Raw genomic sequence first — 13,436 nt, 5'->3', positions numbered from 1 at the left:
TAATTCAGAAAACGAAATAAACTTTTAGAAGGAAGTGAATTTCTGGAAAAGAAACATATATTCTATATTATGATAATTTCAGATACTATTGGTTCTGGTATTTAAAATCCAGTTTCTAATATGTTTTATTCTTTTTTTAGTTATTTTCAAAAATGTTCAGTAGTTAATCGCAAGCTTAAAGCTATGCCGTAAAGTGATGCGAGAGGAACACTTGTATTTAACGCTGACTCATCGTTCATTGTCATCTAATTAGGACAAATTTAAACATCATGGAACCGCGCTGTTGGGCATAGGGTATGGGGCATGTGGCATGTGGCATGGGGTATGAGGCTTAACCGCCAGACGGGGCAATCCTACGAGCGAGCAGCCTTTGTTGCGCTGCCCAAAAGAATTCAACAAGCCTTTGTTGGCAATCAGCGTCGCTCATGTGGAATGACTGGGTACAGTGGAGGAAGTGGAGTGGGAGACTAAGAGCTGCGGATTCGGGATTCGAGATTGGGGCTCTGGCTCTGGCTCAGGCTCAATGAGGCGCGAGATGCGCCGGCTGCGATAGTTGGCAAATGCTAACAAGAGTTCTTAATTAAACATCGATTCGCAATGATTGATCACAGCCCATTGGCACCTGTTGGCTTCTGGAAATATGTTAAACAAGGCATCATCTTTTTAAAAGTGGCAGCCCAGTCAGCCAGCCAGCCAGCCAACTTGCCAACCTACCTGCCTACACAAAACGCCGATCCCTGGCAGAGAGGGAGAAAGATAGAGTGTCATAAACTGGTCTTAGCCAACTTGAATTGTATGCGCCTGAAACGGACCTGCAGCTTCAGCTGAACTCCTATTGCAAATTGTCGCTGCTTATTCAGGCAAACATCGCGTTGACAATGTGGCCACAAAACAGCACTCACATGTGACAAAGTCAGGCTGGAGCTGCATGCACGGGCATGGGCACAGGCTCAGGCTCAGAAGCTCGCCACAATCAATCTCCCCGGCTTGACAGTGGATTGTCTTGCAGGAACATGGAAACACTCTTAGCGCTTAATTTATCATTGCGAATTGATCTACGCGCATTCAGTCAGTCACTCTCCAGTCCAGTTCTGCTCCCTGCTCACTGGTCTCCTTGTCCCTCCCCCCCATCCCGCTCGCTGCTCGGGCAACTGGAAATTGCTCGCACTCGCGCCGAGGCGATAAGGAAAAGGATTAAGACCTACTTACGGAACCGAGCGTGCACCGCCAGGAGGAGTTGAAAACATACAGCGACCGCAAGGGTCGAGAAATTAGCGGCTCGGAATGATTACGAGTGGAGGAGCACGTGTTAAGGAAACAACTTGACACAATGTCAGCCGCACGGACGAGGCTCCCCTTACCCTAATGAGTGACAACGGTAGCTCAGCTTGTCACTGCCTTTCGACTGGTTATGTCACCGCACTGAGGACCTACCAAGAAACTGATATCGCTAACGATAGGAGTACCTCAACAGTATTGATTAAGGGAGTCTTTGCAAGAGAAAGTGAACTTGAATCCAGTATGACATAATTTTCAAGGACCTTGAAATTTCTGTCTAAAATACGAAATTGTCATATGCGCATCTTAATTAATATATATTTTTATTTTACTTTTCATTTATAAAGCCATACAATTTGTAAGCACTCTATGAATATCTCTTACTAAGTTGCGAATGGGTTGCACATTTTGCTTTTGTTTAGGTAAGTAGTAAATTCCATAAAAGTGAAAATAGCGGCTGATTATAGGATATGCTTATATTCTTTATAAAATATAGCTAAATAAAGGAAAAGCTAGCCTTGTCTATCTGTACAAACGTTGACCTGCCTGTCTAAATGAACAAGTCGATCTCAGAGGATATTAAAGCTAGATATTTCGAATTTGGAATAAGAGAGATTAGTTAATTTCATTTTACCGATAACTGTCCCGTTTGGCGAATATCGATACTAATTGATTTCTGAATGCAATAAAATACACAAGCTTAAATGAATAGCCTTCCTATATACTACCCAAACCAAAGCCTTTTTCTAGTAGAATCATTTTCACTGTCCATCTCAAACCTGATCTTATCTTATATAATATTAAAGGTATAAGGTATATATAAGTATAAGCGTGTATAGCCTTCTCTACATAAATAAAAACTTCAGAACAATGCTGAATGTACAAATTAATAGTTGGATGGTTTCATTTATTTATTGACAAATTAGAAATATATATTTTGTTAACCAAAACGCATTTTCATATTAAAGGCGTATCAGATTATCTCCTAGTAGAGCTCTCTCGACTGGAGCTTTCTAAATGAGACATTTTCTTTATAAAATATACTTAAAAATTTGAATTATTTACCAAACTTAAATTTACAAAATCGACTTTCTTAAAAGAATTCTTCTAATCCGATATTTTCCTTTGTAATATTTATGAATTGACTTTTGACTTTCGGGCTGTTTGTGAAGTATTTGAGCCAACTGAGACGCTGGCCGTAACCGCCCCTTTCGAAGTCGGCGTTCGGCATGCATAAAGGCAGGGCTGTAATCCGGTCTCATCCTCTTTCATCCTGGCTAATCCCAACAGAAGTCACCGGCCATGTCTCAGCCTCCTGACTCGCAGACGCAGTCGGAGTCAACCCTTTTGTATGGTTTTTCTTTTTGGCAAAAGAAAACAATTAACCCGTCTACTGTTGCTAATTTCATAGGATCGTCAGGTTGCCTGTGTTGTTTTGCATATTCGCCATTCGGCACAGTGACACGCCCCTCGCACACCCACGCGACTGCCGGCGGCACCAGCAAAGGGTGAAGCTGTTGGGATTAAGCCAAAGTCGATTTCGTAGTTTTAGTCGTTCTCCTAGTCGAAGGATTGACTCACGCTGAGCGCTGCACACCGCCCGCCGTCTTTTCCCCTACTCCTTTCTGCTGGCAACGTTTTATTCCGGTGACTTTTCTAATGCTCCTGCTTTTGTTGCCAATTGTTGGCTACTGTTTTGCACGGGCCACAAATTTGAGACTCGACTTGGTTCGTTTTCCGGGAAGTACATTGAGTTGCGCTTACCTGCTAATTAGCTGGCGATATTTGTAGCAAAACACAAGAGTCATGCGTTTGTCAAAATACACGCAAGCAATCAATTCTCATTAGGCATGAATTGGAAACAAATTTGCTTGGCCTGCGGCATAAATCAATGTGCAGCCAAGGCCAAATCTTCTTTGAGCCGAGAACTGCATTTGCCCACTTACAATTATGGCAACAATGCACACTCTCAAGTGTGGCCTCAGGAATCAATCAAGGCTCATCACTCACACAGCCACTCGAAAAGCATCGACAAGCCCTTCAAGTCCGAAGTTCATCTCTGCGTGTGTTGCTTTAATTAATGTGTGGCCATTTATTAAATTGGCAGTTTAGTCTTGGCGTCACTTTTGGCCAGTGTTGAACCTGAACAGAGATGGAGAGAGAAAGAGAGAAAGAGAAACTCGGCTGCGGTTGGCCATTTATACACATGGCTTCCTCCTGCTTCTGCTTCATGTATGTATTTATATATATGTATAAATATATATTTATATACATATACATATATATGTGTAAGTCTGCGTGCGTGCGGCCGATCAGCCTAATTTGTAACCATTAACCGAGGTATTATGTTTGGTCAGGGGCATGCATGCTGTTACCCATGTCATAAAGGGGAATGAGGCTGCCTGCATGGATGGATACCTTGAAGGATGGTTGGATGGATGGATGGATGTGCGACTCGATGGATGGATGGCAGCGGTGATTTTTGTCTAATAGAAACAATTCAAACAAATGACCGATCCATTTGTGCTATGTGCGTTCTTTGTGTGCCCGACAACTATTCAAGTGTGAAAAGCCAAAAATTATTTACAGGTGCTTCTCTAATTAAAATTAACTAAACAAATGAAAAATTTTTATATTATATAGCGTTATAGTGTAAATAATTATATTAAGTTGTATTCTAAATACTTAAATATTCTTCACAAGTTGAAAATTATGATAAATACTCTCCTAAGCAATGACTTTATTCTTTAACATATAATCTTCAAATCTTTGAATAAGCAAAAATCTTATTGAATTTAGAATTCAGATTTAAAATGTGTCTTATATTAAGTATGGTGAATGCAAGCGAGAACGTTGCAGTTCACAACCGAAGGTTCATCTCCAATAAATATAAATGTAATTAAAGGATATACAAGTAATTGGAAATAGTTGCATTAGTATACTCAAAGTAAAAACCATCAAGAAAGAATGCTTATCTCAAGCATACCGAAGATTACATACCCTTGAAGGCTGCTGTCAATTTGAGTACGCAGTTCGAAATATCAGAATGTTTGTGAAGGTCTAAAGCTTAGCTAAGCTCGACACCATAACTTAATCATCAACTTCCGACAGATGTTTCCAATGTCAGCTATATGATTTAGTCGGCTTTGGTGTCCTTATTGATTAAGGCAAAAAGACAAGTTTTTTGGCTCTAGCAAGTGAATACATATACCTGATGGGATCGGAGACGTCTCCTTCACAGCAAAAGAAAAACTACAAAAAATAATATAAATTGATAAATATAATATTTAAAGATCACTATTTGTATTTAGTTTAAAATCGTAAATCTAAAAAAAGACAAAAAATAAAAATATGATCCGCTCAAAAGATGCAAAATCTAATTCAATTCAAACTCTGAAACTTTGGCACTACTTGCTGCACTTTTACTTACTTTGGAAACTTATCCCGATTTATATGGCATTAAAGTGCCTTATTAATATAAGATTTATAAATTGTTCTTGGCAAACTGCAACTGTGCTTTTCAGAGTCTGTCGCATATTGAATGTATTTGTTATATTGTTTTTGAATACTATTTAGCAGCCCAACTGATGAGTGCCTGCAGTTATAGCTCTTTCATAAGGTAAGTGCTAAAATAGAATTGCAATTGCAATTGAATATTGAATATTGTCGCAAGTTGCGCTCGAAACCCAATGGAATCGCCATTAGCAGCGCCGCCTGCATATTCTGTGGCGCATCCGTATTTGGCTTTGTGCCACGGGAATTGGGACTGTGCTATATATGTATATATATATGTGTGTGTGTCGGGTGTGTGTGTGTATATATATATATATACATATATATGGTATATGCGGTAATTGACATTCGATCATTAATCAAAGTGCACAATGCAGACATTTCGTTTCGAATTTTATTTAGTTTTGTATTCGTGTTGGCTGCTTTTTTGTGTTTTTTTTTTTTTTTAGCGATTTTGGCACTGCCGCCGAGTTGCCCGCTGCGCCAGAGTACTGTGTAAATGGATGTGGCTCGAACCCAGACCCAAGTACAGGCGGCAGCGATGCGAGGCAGATCTGCTAGCCAAGGGCTGGCCATTTACAAATCTACAGTTGCGAGCAAGTGGAACGGCCTTCAACACCTCTGCAACGGAGGGTCGTGTGTGTGTGTGTGTTATTTGGTGAGTTGAACTCAAGAGTTTCAACTGGCACCACTGGGCGCGCCCAGAGCTCTCCTCCTCTGGCCTGGCCTGGTCGCCTGGCGCTACTGAGTGCTCTGTTCTTTGGCTGACAGCTCTTGACATGGCGCGTCAGTTCGCTGGCTGAAGAGCTCACAAATCCTCATATATGATGGGAGGATGTGTTTCAGTTTTTCCATCTCCTGCCCGAAGCACACCCTCTCTGAGTGCTGTGAGCTACCCCATCCGATACAAATCCACCACCAGCAGTGAAAGTTCTCCATGCGTGCAAAGGACCAAGATGAAAGTAGCAATTTCGTCCATTTGCAATTTTCCCCCATTTCACCCGCTTGCGCGTGTGTGTGTGTGTGTGTGTGTTGTGTGTGTGTGCGTTGGTGTGTATCTCTGTCTCTGACAGTCGCATTTTGATGAAATTTTATTCTGTTCACATAGCCGTCAATGTCATTTCTGCCGCTCGCTTAGTCTTAGTTTTTTATGCCATGTCCTTTTGTTGATTATTTCGTTGACGTGCCACAAAACACAAAAAAAAGAAAATACAAAAAAACAAAAATAAAGTTAGAAAGAAACGTGTCTTTCTTATTTTTGTTTTTCCTTTTTTTATTTCTTCATCTTTTTGACAAATGCTGCGCGTTGGATTCTTGTTAAAGAATGTGGCTAAAAGTAAAGGTTGTCTTCAAAACACATAACACTTATGATAGATATTCCTCCAGTATTTTAAGAATCCAAAACCACATCGCTTTAAATAAATCGAACATAATTCACAACTTCAAACAAGAAACTTTTCAACATTATATGAATATTATTTATTACATTTATTATCCACAAAAGCGAACAATCTTCAGCATGTGAAGTTCGTATAAGTATCACTTGTAGAAATAATTAAAATAACTATATGTATTTATTTAAGCAAGTATGAATAGTAAAGATATGTCAAAGAGTGTCCCTTAGACATAAAATACCCACTCGTCATTCTCATCCTGTGCGCTAATAATAAACAACAATAGAAAATGCTCTAAGCAAAAAATTGCTTAAAGTGTGTCACATTAAATGTAGAAATATATTTGATATCCGAATGGAATACTAAAATTCATTAATAATTTCGAATGCACATATTAAAACAGTTTACAAGCTATTTACTACTGGATAATATCAAAGTCATTTTGCAGCAAGGTGGAAATTGTAATTTTGATATTAAGTCTATACAGCGAACTAGAAAAAATGTATATTTAATAATAATAATATCGGTAGACATAAAGCGATGCTATTCGCCATTTTGATCCAGGAATGTATTTATATAAATATACCTAAAATGTATATATGTATATAAACAAGTTCTACACTTACTTGCTACATTGATGCGCGCCATCTAGCGGTAAGTAGAAATATTCTTGTGTTCCACATTTGGTTTGAGTCTCTGACATAATGTTGAGTCTGCTGCTATCTCGCTCTGCGAAAAGAAGATGACAATAGGGGTCTTAGCTGTGCAACTTACCAAGTGGATGGTGTCTTCGATAAGTTAGTGGGGAATTTATCGAAATAAAATAATATAAATTATTATAATTAAATTATTTGAATTTATTTAGCTGAACTAAGATTGACTGAAGTACAATCAAAAGGTAATTGGCATAATTATTTCAGCATAAGGAGCACCGTTTTTATCATGCATTCGAATCTCTTACTGTGCAAAATAAATTGATGGGATATAAGAAATAGAATATATATCAAAACAGGCCAGTATAAACTATATAGCTATATACACAGATAGATTGTGTAAAACATGATTAAGCCGATTATCAATAACATTTTTGTACAATTAGCCATTTCTTCAAATCGTAATATTAAATTAGATTTTCCCTCGTTCTAAACAATTATTTTAATTGTTTTATTAATAAAATAAAACTTTTAATTTTTATTAAATAACATTCTAGAGTTAAGTGGATAAATAAACAAACCAGTCAAAAAATTTGCAATTTATTACAAATTCAATTTGTAGGAATTGATTTAATGATTTTCTTCTATTTCAGCTTAAAGACATTTCTCAATATTCCTCATTTCTGCAATTGGCTTGATTTTATCCAGAACTGACCCCAATAATTAACATGATGAGGGGCAGAGGCAATAAATACGGCGTTCAGTTTATGTTAATCCAATAAATATTATTTCACGGAAATGCTGTACAGTGTGCAATCAATTTTATTTGGAAAACAATTTGTATTTGTGTTTGTTGTTTGCTGGTTATCGTTATCGTCCTGTTCTGTCCTGTCCTGTGCTGTCCTGTCTTGTCCTGCCCTGTCCTCTCTTGTCGTATACTGGCGTTGATCCTGCGGCGGTTGTTGCTTTTGCTGATGTTGCTGGTGCTGCTGGTACTGGTGCTGGTGCTGGTGCCACATCAACGTGCAGCAAATTTAAAAGCTCAATTTGTCCATTTATGTCAACTTGTCACGCGAAGTAAAATAAAACGAATTAATAAAATGTGCCGTGGGACAAGGACTTGCCACTGGAGCACACGAAAGGATATGGAGCAGTGGAGTGTGGAAAGTAGAGACGGTAGGCGATGGCGGATGTTCGATTGGGGGAATGGAGTGGGTGGCACAACTAAACGCATAAAATATATTCAGCAATTGTGGCCACTGTAGCTGGTGCTGTTTCTGTTCCTGCTGCTTTCGCAGCTGCAGATACAAAGATACTTTAGTGGCAAGATACAGATACACCATCATTCATCGCTTATGTTTCGCCACATCCGTTCATCGTGCTGTTTGGATGTCATCCTCCAGCTCCTATTTCTCCATCTGTCCCACCTCCTTCTTGTTCGTCCTTGTTGGCGGCGTTCGCTGCAAACAAATGGCAAAAAACTGTCGCTCATTCGCATAAATCCTGACGAATGATTTCAACGCGCGGCCAAAACACTAACGCCCGAGGGTGGTCAGGGGGTGGGGGTACGGTATAAATGTGGGCGTGGGGGCGTGTGGGCGTGCCATTGTGGGCGCACAACAAAAGCAATTATATGTGCGAATCATTTTACGAGCGAGCGGAAAAAGAAAACAGCAAACAGACAACAGACAACAGGAACTGCGCTGCGCTGCGGCTGTTACTAGCATCCTTTTCGAGGGGGGGTTGGGTGGTTGGCCCTTCTGTCACATAAAAAATAAGGAGTGTAAGCGGGGAGAAGGAGGGGGTAGCGTCGAGTGGAAGTAAAACAAAGACCACTGCAGTGGCAGTCAACAAACAAGCGACGACAAGCAACAACAATTCAAATGGCAAAGATATTGCAAACTCAATGAAAGCGAGAAGCAACAAAGAGCAAAGAAAAAAAAAACAACGTTTCGAATTTGCTCCATTCTGGAAAAGGCTGCCACACAGCACCGCTGTGCCATTGCGCACCACCCTGGTGCCCCACCGTAAAATCAGCAATGGAGAAAAACGTGCACGACCAAAATCAAACGATTGTCAATGCGAAAATAAATCGCATTCCTTCATTTAAGATGCTTGGCAGGAGAAATACCAACTCTTCGTCCCTCCCCTGCACTTTCGTCCCACCACACGCTTCCACCCTCGCTGTCCATTTGAAGCACCCTCCCCCGTTCCGTATCCGTGCAACTCCCCAATGACGACAGCTGCCATAAAAAGTTTAGTTCAGCATCTTTGGATAAAACGTGAACCAATTTTTTATACTTGCGTTCTGACTGAGTTGAGCATCCAGAATTGAGCCGAGTCAAAATTGAACTCAATTTGCACTTTACATCGCTATTAATTTGATCAAGAAATATTGAAAGTTATTAATAAGACTCAAACAGTTGTAGTCGACTTCACTTAAGTGAACTTGCCCATCTCTTTAAATTGGTTTCTAAAGGTCCTGTCCACCCTTAGAAGTTATCAAACTATGAATTTAAAATTTGATCTAGGAAAATTACCATCCATTATCCATTATAAACCCATTTCTGCTTTCACTTATGTTTTATTTTGTAAATTCAAGTTTTGTTTAGTCTTACAGTTAAAACAATTCAGCTTATAATATAATTAAATATTTGTCAAGTTTATTATTATATTGCTTAATTAATTAAAATTAATATAATATTAAATTAATATATATTTTAAGCATTCAGCTGGAGCAAGTCAATGCCGAAAACCATTGGTTATTAGATTTTATATAAATTTACATATGATTTAGAGAGCGCGGAAAGAAATCAGTTCAACATCATAAATTCCCAAACGTGTATCAACCATAATAAAGTGTGTGGCTTGGAACAAATGTGGCATACTAATGATTGGACTCGTAAATGCCAACAGAAGATACCAATTTCGACAGATTTGTATTTGTTCAGAGCAGACATCACATTCTCCATTTGAGTTATACATTTTCCTGTTATTCTTCGTTTTTTTTTTTATCAGCAGACAAGACGCCGCGCTGCAGCATGCCGCGTATACTTAATGTCAGGCACACACACAACAAACATACACAACCACACACACAACAAACATACACACACATTTCTCATACACATATAAACGTCATCATAACAGGCTTCTGGCGCAAACAGCCAACGGCCTTCCAAAATCGTTATTTATGTATGGAAACGTGCCAAGCGGGTTTTCGTTCCGCATACCTCGCTGAAGTCCCAGCAAGGATGTTTTATACAACCTTCCCACTCCCACCCCCCCAGCTCCCACCCCCCTGGCTTTCTCTACTATAAACTTCGGGCAGCTGATTCGCGTCTGCAGACAACATCATCCATTGGTTTGCTGCCCGGGATTCGCACTCGGCCCGAGCTCAGTTTATGTGCGTTGCCTGCCGCTGCTGCTGCTACTGCTCTTTCTGTTGCTGTTGTGATTTTCTCCAGATTGCCTCAAAGCTATCGTTGTTTGTTTGCCACTGCTTTGTTATTGTTGTTGTTGCTTTCTTGCACTTCACTTTGCGTGGCGCCAAGTGCCACAGTTGCCTCCCTGCCACCCTCTTCCATCCAACGCTGCGAGCTGTTCGTTAAGTGATGCCAACTTTTACGTGAGACTGAATTATTAATACACGTTAAAAGGCACCGCCAATTGTTGGCGCCTGGACACCATTGCCGTCCCCCCCACCCTGCCTCTGCATCGTCGCTTCCCTCTTGGAGTCTGCATCATAGTTGAGTTGATGTTTTATGTGCTAAGTAGTTGGTAAGTCACCTGCGACAAGTTGGATAAAAAGAAAAACATATTTCGTTCTGCTTCGTGTTTCTGTGTTCGGTTCTTGACTGAAATTTAAGATAAGATAATGAAGGGCATTAAATGAAATTCGTTTTGAAATAAAATTATGTAGATACCTCTTAATCTATTCAGTTATTTATTTATATATCATCTGTAAAATATATAAAAAACAAATACAAATCATATTTTAATAAATACAAGAAGTAAAAAACGAAACAAAAGGTATACTTTTAGGCTGAAAAATAAATGCAATACTGAGAAAATGTATATAGAAAGTATGTTCCAACTCGGCAAAATCCAAGTAGATTTTTGAAGGACATAGTGCCTTATAATCGCAAGGACCAACTCCATCGAACTGCATTCAAGGCTGTGGGGTCATCTGAGAACCCAATCACTTGTGAAAATTTCACTCGCTGGCCTGGAGATGTGCAGGAATCATAAAGTACTTGTTCTCTCGGAAACCACAAGGACGATTTGTATGTCCTTTGGCTGACTTGCTAGCTGTGAGCAATTTTGTGTTTTAACAAAAGTAATTTTACTTCGGATGTTTGAAGCACTCTCATCCTTCTTATTACTTTACTCGAATCGGTAGAACAAGGACCATTTGTAGTCCAAAATTTATACGGATAGTCCTTGAAGTGGCCAAACTTTAAAGATTGAAATGTTTTCTGAGTAATTTCGAGTCAAATTATTTTTCAAATCCTGAAATGCCAATCGTTTGGCCTTTTCATACGAGTCTAAGAATATATTTCCCTGTGAGGTCCTTCAACGTATAATCGAGTAATCGTCGAAGGATATATCGCATGAGACTCGTAAGGATCAACGCTGTAAATTTGCACTTATATTTTGATGTCAGAAGAAAGCAATATGGCGCACAAGATCTTTAATCTATTTTATGCATAAGATGTCCTTTGGAGTCCTTGATACCTTGGAAACTGTCCAGGAGATACCGCCAACGCCAATCAACTTAAAATGGAAATATCAAAACCTTAAGCTAAAAGTTGAATTGTTTAAAAAAAACACTTCTCAAAACACATCATCACATTGATTGATTAAATTTTTGCACAAATCTTATCTGTTATTTGTTTGCACTTGATTTTTATTCGTTGTTTCTTTCTACCCTGTGAGATACCTGTAGAGACGAGCTTCTGATAATTGACAATGGCATTTGAATGCACTAAAAACAAAAGCCCGGAACTACAGGGTAGGTCACGGGAGCGTTTCTGAATATCACTTCACTTCGCTGCCCCTCCGAGCCCCGGCTTTGGGTTGCTGCAGCTTAAAGACATAAAACAAAATAATCTGGTAAATGTCCAGAACAAAAATCTGGACTGGAAATTGTTGTCTGTGTCTGTTACTTTCAGTGGTTTGTGGCTTTTGTAAGTTTATAGATGCCTCGCAACTTGTGGCAGTACTGCTGAGCAGAGAGTAACAGCAGCAAGTGCACAATAGCAACTGCCATAAATACTACAAGGTAAAGTTTCTGCAGTCAGCATCTGCCTAGGGCGCTGCAAAATTTCGAAAGTATAATAACAATTTGAAAAACAAGGCGAACTTTGGAGAACAAAACAGCAGCACATCGAATACTTGACGCAAAACTTTATCCATTGGCAACGAAATTGCGACAGGCGAGCGAATGTCCCATCCCATATACCTGCTCATCCTCCTCCTTTCAGCCCACTCCACTCCACTCCGCTCGCCACCCAACTCACCTTTTCCTCTGACCTCGGGGTTAGTTCGTTCGCATCGCCGAGCACCGCATTTAATATTAAAATTGTATGCATCCTTAACGCTGCTCAGGAAATGGAAGCTCAACGGTTCTGGGCACCTTCTGAACATGTTTACAACGTTTCTAAACTGAAATCATAATTTGAAAATGCATAATCCACAACATGATAAATACTTATTTGCCAGCAACTGGCCAGCAAATTGCATTCCGCAAGCGTGCAGTTTAAATTAAAATGAACTTGTTATTTATGTCCCCAAACGCCCAAATATCGGCATCCACTTGAAACTTGCAGCTTATTTTACCATATATCCGCATCCATATTCTCACTTGTATCCGCATCCGCATCCGCATACGCATACGCATTCACATCCACATCCGTATCCGTATCCGACACTGTATCCGTGTCGGCATTCGTATGCCGTTGCCGTGTCCTTGCCACACGCTGCGCCCAGCTGCATTACAGTTTTCAGTATAATCTGTAATTTACAGCAAAATACTGTTTATTTATGACACTCGCCAAATGTGCGTAATGAGATTTTCTCCACACAAAGTTCAACCAGTTACCAACCAAATACCCACAGCTCGCCAGCAGACATTCTCATTTCACTAATTTACAAATGTATTTAATTTTGCGACGGTTGTCAGGATTACCAGCGAGTGTAAATATTGTAATATCAAATTATACAAAACATGTGTATTTGCATATTGGTAATTCCCAAAGTAGGCTAAGCATTTTCCCGGCAAATGGTTGGTAAACTTCTCTAACCTAACATTGTTAAGCATTTTTTGTGGTATTATATGTCAAAACCTTAATTTATTTATTTTATCAGATTGCCTTTGCAAATTGCATTTTATTGTGTTGGTCGATTTTTAATATCAAAACGAAAGTTGTAGTTTATGGACGCAATCAATCTTCATAAACGAGAATATTTTCTGAATAAAGCTTAAAGTTCAACTTATTTTTAATACCATTTAGTCTTGGCTATTTAAGCCACTATCCATTTATAAGCAACTTTATTCGTTGTCAAGATAGCCTTGCATTACTTTGTACTTTATGTG

This window comes from Drosophila grimshawi, unplaced genomic scaffold, assembly GCF_018153295.1.
Source record: "Drosophila grimshawi isolate 15287-2541.00 unplaced genomic scaffold, ASM1815329v1 contig_311, whole genome shotgun sequence".
Lineage (NCBI taxonomy): Eukaryota > Metazoa > Arthropoda > Insecta > Diptera > Drosophilidae > Drosophila > Drosophila grimshawi.
This window is presented reverse-complemented; position numbering follows the sequence as displayed.